Source organism: Pinus tabuliformis, chromosome 7 (assembly GCF_031772625.1).
Source record: "Pinus tabuliformis cultivar Carrire ecotype Pingquan chromosome 7, CPIR1, whole genome shotgun sequence".
Classification (NCBI taxonomy): Eukaryota; Viridiplantae; Streptophyta; class Pinopsida; order Pinales; family Pinaceae; genus Pinus; species Pinus tabuliformis.
Window position 1 is genome coordinate 242414483 of NC_142293.1, and position 6957 is coordinate 242421439.

Consider the following 6957-nt stretch of genomic DNA (forward strand, 5'->3'; position numbering starts at 1 on the left):
ATTGTTGTTGCATGACAACTTTGTATACTTGTGCTACTTTAATAGGATCTAGGAATGGATGGGTGAATGAGTTGTATTGCATCATAGTTAACTAAATCTCGATGAGTTATGCCACAAAGTACTTGAATGAATGAATTTTAATGACGTTCACAAGACCTCATGGTCTAAGGGACCAACAAATAATTATTTTAATGATTGGTCACAAAGTGATTGTTGCGTGAATTGAATGGTGACTTGAAAATGACCTCATTTCAATAAGGCACATGTGAATCATGTGTCAAGAGTGGTAAGATATATGTTGGCAGTAACTTTTACAGTTATAAAATAGACTTGTGCTAGTTTAATAAGTTCTAGGAATGGATGGGTGAATGAGTTGGATTGCAACATAGTTAGCTAAAGCTCGATGAGTTATGCCATGAAATACTTGAATGAATGGATGAGTTTTAATGAAGTTCACAATACCTCACGGTCTAAGGGACCAACAAATAATGATTTTAATGATTTGTCACAAAGTGATTGTTGCATGAATTGAATGGTGACTTGAAAATGACCTCATTTCAATAGGCCCATGTGAATCATGTGTCAAGAGTGGTAAATTATATGTTGGTAGTAACTTTTACATTTATAAAATACTCATGGATTGATTATTGTTGCATGAAAGAAAATTATGACTTAGACCAATCACATTGAAAGAATACTTTACAAAAGCCAAAATGTAATCAAGACTGGGTCCCTTACATTTATAGAATACTCATGGATTGATTGTTGTTGCATGAAAGAAAATTATGACTTAGACTAATCACATTGAAAGAATACTTTACAAAAGCCAAAATTTAATCAAGAATGGGTCCCTTAGTGTATTCTAGTGATGTGTTTGGAGGGTATGTGATATTTTAATGGAATCAAATTGTGTTATTTTAGTGGGTGAATGAGATGGATTGCAACATAGTTAACTAAAGCTTGGTGAGTTGAGTTGTGTATGCCACAAAATACTTATGGAAATCGGTCACGAAGTGATTGTTGCACGAATTGAATGGTGAATTGAAACTATCGTGATTGTTGCATGAATTGAATGGTGACTTGAAACTGCCTCACTTCAACAAGCCCGTGTGAACCATGTGTTAAGAATGGTAAGTTATATTGGCAGTAACTTTTACAGTTATAAAATACTTAAAGATTGATTTCTGTTACAGGAAAACAAATTATGACCGATCACATTGAAAGAATACCTCACAAACGCCAAAATGTAATAGTGCTAGTATTCCAGTGATGTGTTTGGAGGGTTTGTGCTATTTTAAAATGGTGTACTATAAAATTTGGGCGAATAATTTTAGAAAAAAAATGGAAATTGGCGAACCTTTTTTTTTGGAAAAAGCATGGAAAATTAGCCCAAAAGAATACCTCACAAAAGCCACATTGAAAAAATACCTCACAAAAGCCAAAATGTAATAGTGCTAGTATTCGAGTGATGTGTTTGGAGGGTTTGTGCTATTTTATAATGGTATATTATAAAATTTGAGCGAATAATTTTAGAAAAAAATGGAAATTGGTGAACTTTTTGAGCGAATAATTTTAGAAAAAAATGGAAATTGGTGAACTTTTTTGGAAAAAGCATGGAAAATTAGCCCACTATGAATATTAACCCCTAAATACCCGCATTTTATTACTACACAATTAAAAAAATAAATAAATCAGATACATTACTTAGAAAATATGTACTTCACACTCCAACCCATTTAAAAACAAACACAATACTTTCATTTATCAGATGTCCACTTCATATTCCCTTAAAAAAAACTTACTTCGAAAGGTATCCATTATGTAATAACGCTAAAACACTCAATTTTAGAAAAAAACGGAAATTGGTGAGCCTTTTTTTTTGGAAAAAACATGGAAAATTAGCCCAAAAGAATACCTCACAAAAGACATTGAAAAAATACCTCACAAAAACCAAAATGTAATAGTGCTAGTATTTGAGTAATGTGTTTGGAGGGTTTGTGCTATTTTATAATGGTGTATTATAAAATTTGAGCGAATAATTTTAGAAAAAAATGGAAATTGGTGAACTTTTTTTGAAAAAGCATGGAAAATTAGCCCACTATGAATATTAACCCCTAAATACCCACATTTTATTACTACACAATAAAAAAAAATCAGATACATTACTTAGAAAATATGTACTTCACACTCCAACCCATTTAAAAACAAACACAATACTTTCATTTGAGAACGTATCAGATGTCCACTTCATATTCCCTTTAAAAAAAACTTACTTCGAAACCAGGACGACCACAAGCTACATAAAAAATCTGCAAACTTAAAATGTAAATAGAATATAAAAGTAGTTGGATTAATTAAGGGCGAGCAAACTCGGACAACGACAAGCTACATAAAAGATTTGCAAACTTAAAATGTAAATAGAATCTAAAAGAAGTTGGATTAATTAAAGGCAATCGAAAATTTGGAAACATGTGGTGTTTCACAGTGACTTTCCATCCAACCACCGCTTATAAAATGTTAACGCTTCCTTAGGTTTATATTGTGGCACGGTATGTCCAGATCCCTGCACAGAATACATTGTAATTAGTTTAAATGAAAAAAATACATTGTAATTAGTTTAAATGAAAAAAACCATCTTAGTTGATTGCAATGAAAAATAATGTTTAAGAGGAAATCTTTATATTTCACCTTATATCTGGTTTCTTTCCAAAATCATAAAAAGAAAAGAAAGGTATCCATTATGTAATAACGCTGAAACACTCAATGTCATGGCAGCTTTATTTCCCAACAATTCATGCACGAATATGAATTCCCATGATACATAAATCCAACATTGAAATGTCCAAAACCTAGGACAAGACCCATCTAAATATTATTTATTTAGGCATCTCTCTCATTGTTCTCTTATTAGTCAATCTGATTCTTTCTAATAGTGGCATTTTCGCTGCATCTATTAGACTTATATTGGTAACCTTCTCGAGTGTTTTTATGAATACCAATGTCTTGCCCAATACAATGTCAGCAAACCATATCAAGTCGATCCCTGTAGGTATAATGTAACGTTTTCTGTTTGAGATAATCAAACATTCATAAATAACCTAACAACAAAGGGTCGATACACAATATGATATGACTCCAGGGAAATAAAAAGTACAGGGATTCAATAACCTATTAAATTGTTTAAGCTTGCACTTTATTGTTGTCCAGATTAGTCCTCTGGCCTAACTGATAATAGTTCCCGTTCCAAATTGTCTCTCAACAATGTCTGATAACTGTTAGCATAAACTATAAAGCAACCGGGTCAGAATTTCTGCTAGTGTTCGAATGACTGTTATAATTTTTTTTAAATAGAGAAACCATAAAAAAGAAACATGTAAAGAAAAAGTTAAAAAACGCATAACATGTCGTTAGACTAGCTTCTCTGTGAATTTAAAATATATATATAAAGAAATACAAAGAAAACATTCATTCACTTGGTTGAGACGCAACAGAGGAATGAAATGATTCCTTTAGGAATAAAATAATCCTTTTAATCAGATTATATGTGCTTAAGGTTTGCACATAAATTATATTTTCACACAAATTATATGAAAATAGGGTTTTGACTGGTAGATAATTTGTCCCATTATTATACACTGGCCGTGAAATGCAAGGTAATAAACAAAATTACATAGTGAAAAAAAAAAAAAAAAAAAAAAGATAGTTAACCGGGATCACAGTCCAACCGTGGAACCCGATCCTGTACTTCCATGAATAACCATAATCTAAACAAACACCCTGATGTTTTCATTACAGATAAAAAAAGGTAATTAAAAACTACTCAGAAAACATCACTAGTTTAAAACCCTGATAAGGGTTAGATCCCATTCATAATCAGTATCGCAACAAGATTAAGTTAACATGGAAACCTGAACCCTCGAGGAAGATCATCGAAAAAAATAATCTCGCCAGGTAGAGTCCACCCACATCAAACCTGTAATTACAAAAGAAACTGTGATTAGTCAAATAATCATTTAAAATAATAAAAATGAGCCAATTAACATAGCATTGTAAAAGGTAGAGGTGGGATTTTCCAATTGTATAATGCTCGAGAGGAGCCATTCGTAAACCCTGTGAGGCATCGTAAACCCTGTGAGGCATTTAAGGAAGGGAATACGTTAGTATATCCTTTAAATTAAATAACATGTATATTCCATGGGATTCTAACCTATAGCCGATTTTCACTGATTATCTACACCTGTGGCGGTGAGTTTACAACCCCGCCGTAGTTAAAGAAAAGCGTCTGTGCAAAATATAACAAACCCCTTCAGGGTTTGGCTCAAATCACAAAAAACCCATCAATCAGAGTTTTCAAAAAAAAAAAAAACTAGTGCAAGAGGGATTTGTAACCTTACCTTGAAGGACCATCATTATTACCATGCAAATTCTCATGGAGAAAGCACCCAGTTCCAGAACCCAATCTACAGGAGCTTCAATGCGTCGGGTAAGGGTGGGCTAGAGTGACTAGGCCTAATTATGAGCTCTGAGTTAGACTATTATCTGTATAAGAAGCCGACCCTGGCTTAAAACAAGAAAACTGGGTTTAGCATTTAAAAAAGAGGGGCCTTCAGATACAAAATCAAAGTGGAGAAAAGATAGAAATGTGGAATTATTCATACCCTGGCGGCCGCAACCCATGGTGTAGCAGGTATGGCAGGTGGGAGATTGCAGAGCTCGTTGGCAGAGGGAAGCATGCAAATGAGGGTTGCGTTGGGGCTAGAGATTTGGTACTGACCTCAACCGAACCCATTAATCAGATGACCATTCGATTAAACCCTAGGAATAGTTAACGACGATCTCCTCACAGTTGGCACCTAAACCATCGAGGATGGGACATACTGCTGTTCTCCAGAGAATGCTAGACGGAAGGTTCCAGATATGTGACTCACAATAGATTTGCTGCTACTATATCATCGTTGGGCAAGATGAATCTATAGCCAATTACAGCCGGTGGGCAAGATGAATCCATAGCCAGTTACAACCCCAGGCGGTCTATTAAGAAACCAACCTTCCGCAAATTTCTAGCCGGTCACAACTGCTAGATGTCGACCTATTTCAAATCGACGGATAAGTGTAATTCTATCGTCTAACAAAACATCCAACGGTGCACAGCAAGGACAGGTGGGCAGCAGGGGAGTTTGTCTCAAAGGGAAACGCCTTACGGCGTAATTATTTTATATTTTTTTTTTCTTTTCTGAGTAAGGTTAATTCTATTAAAAAAAGGAAAAATATTTACATGTGGACCGAAGTCAGTGCATTGCTCTGAGAAGAGCCATAATTCCCAAGAAAAAGCAGATAAGGAAACCAAGAGCAGAACCCACGCAGGGGATCGGGATGATGCTTTTCTAGAGTACCATAGAAACCCAAACAGCAAAAACATAGGCAGACCATCGCCTTTTTACAATAGTACTATAGTAGACATGCCCGAAAAAAACCATTACAAAACCAAAAAGACAAACCCACGTCAGCGAGAGCAGACTAGTCAGCAGGCGGTTCTTCCACGATTTGGCACCAACCGAAATCTGGCACATCAGCAGCAGGAGCGACCATCTGATTGGAGGGTCCGGGATCTACTGGCAACATCTCAGCATCCTGAGTGCTGCATCCTGGGGTATCCTGTACATGCTGCGGCGCCACTCCAATTCCAAGTTGAATTGCAGAAGAAGGACTAGCAACTGCTCCTGAGCCTCCCGGATGAGAATCTGAGCCTTCCAACTGAGTTGTCTCATAGAAGAACACGGATATGTGGGCAGTTATCTGAGGCTGGTGCAGAGAGTTGTTGAAAGTGAAAATGGCTGACCCTGTCGAGGATGGAGGCCCACAATAGTGGCTAGAAGCCTGACGTCTCCCGCTCCCACTTCGGGTTCCAGGATAACGAACAGTGAATAGTTCACTGGTGGGGGCTGGTGAGTCCGATGAAGAACCAGTTGGAGCACGCTGGGGTTGTCCTGTACGGCACCCCATTCTCTGACGAAGACGAGCCATTGATGAAGGAGTAATGGAAGGGTTGCAGACCGGCTAGGTAGTGGACCCGAGATTAAGCCAGTAGCAAGTAGAACAACAATAACGAGGAGAACCGGGAGAAAGCCCTTGGATGCCAGACACAAGCGGGAGCTTGCGGGCTACCTTTGAATTGCCCAGACCAGTCTCCCTCCCTCCCAACTTAAAGACCGGGCAGAAGACAAAACGGTTGAACAGGGGGACAAAAACTGTAAAGGGATTGCTCAGAAGCGTTCCACAAGAACCGACGGCAAGAACAGAGAAAACGAGATGATAAACCAACCCAAGAACCTCCAGACTTAAACCCAGAGCCCCCCAATGGAAAGATATGAGCCAAAGGAGTTGCCCTTGGAAGGTTGAATAGAGCTTCCTCTTCAAATGCACAGAAGCTTCAGAAAGAACCGGAATTTGCACAGAGGCGAGGGGATGAGCCCAAACAAACAACTCGCAAGGTTTGAACGTGAACACAAGGCAGTGCCACTCCTTAAGCTTGCCAAACCTGTCACGAAAAACCACATTCATAACTGCTGCATTGATGATCGCCGTCATCTCTTGCAAGTAGCAACGTGCGGAGGGAGGATCCATTGCAGTGGACAGAGAGAATGAGCCAGAGTCACCTGACGGGGGAATGTAACGACTCGCCTTGCGCGCATGCCAGGTGCTATTCCTTTCACCTGTATTTAACACCTCGTACTAGGTGGGCAGGTGTCGAGCTGCCTCGCCCCGCCCCAGTCCTATCATGTTGAATGCCGCGTCAGTCACCCACATCCGGGGGGCTCAAGATGGTTATTGAATGCTCAAATATTTCCAAATAGATGGAGATATATAGACTAGTCATAAGAAAATTTGGTTATGAAATAGTTGTCCAAGACAAGACCATTAAGATGCTAGATAAACTTCAAGTACAATTTCTTTTTA

The 6957-nt window shown here is 37.8% G+C and overlaps 1 long non-coding RNA gene across 2 annotated transcripts; it reads right to left on the minus strand.

Moving 5' to 3' along the window:
* Positions 1–2414: 2414 nt before the first annotated feature.
* LOC149246763 (uncharacterized) lies at positions 2415–4935 on the minus strand. 2 transcript variants are annotated; one of them, XR_016265592.1, is made up of 3 exons: positions 4659–4935; positions 3909–3973; positions 2415–2563 (listed from the first exon to the last, which is right to left on the minus strand). It is a non-coding gene; the product is annotated as an uncharacterized LOC149246763 (long non-coding RNA). The 2 variants fall into 2 exon arrangements; XR_016265593.1 differs by having other exon boundaries at positions 4417–4935.
* Positions 4936–6957: the final 2022 nt, after the last annotated feature.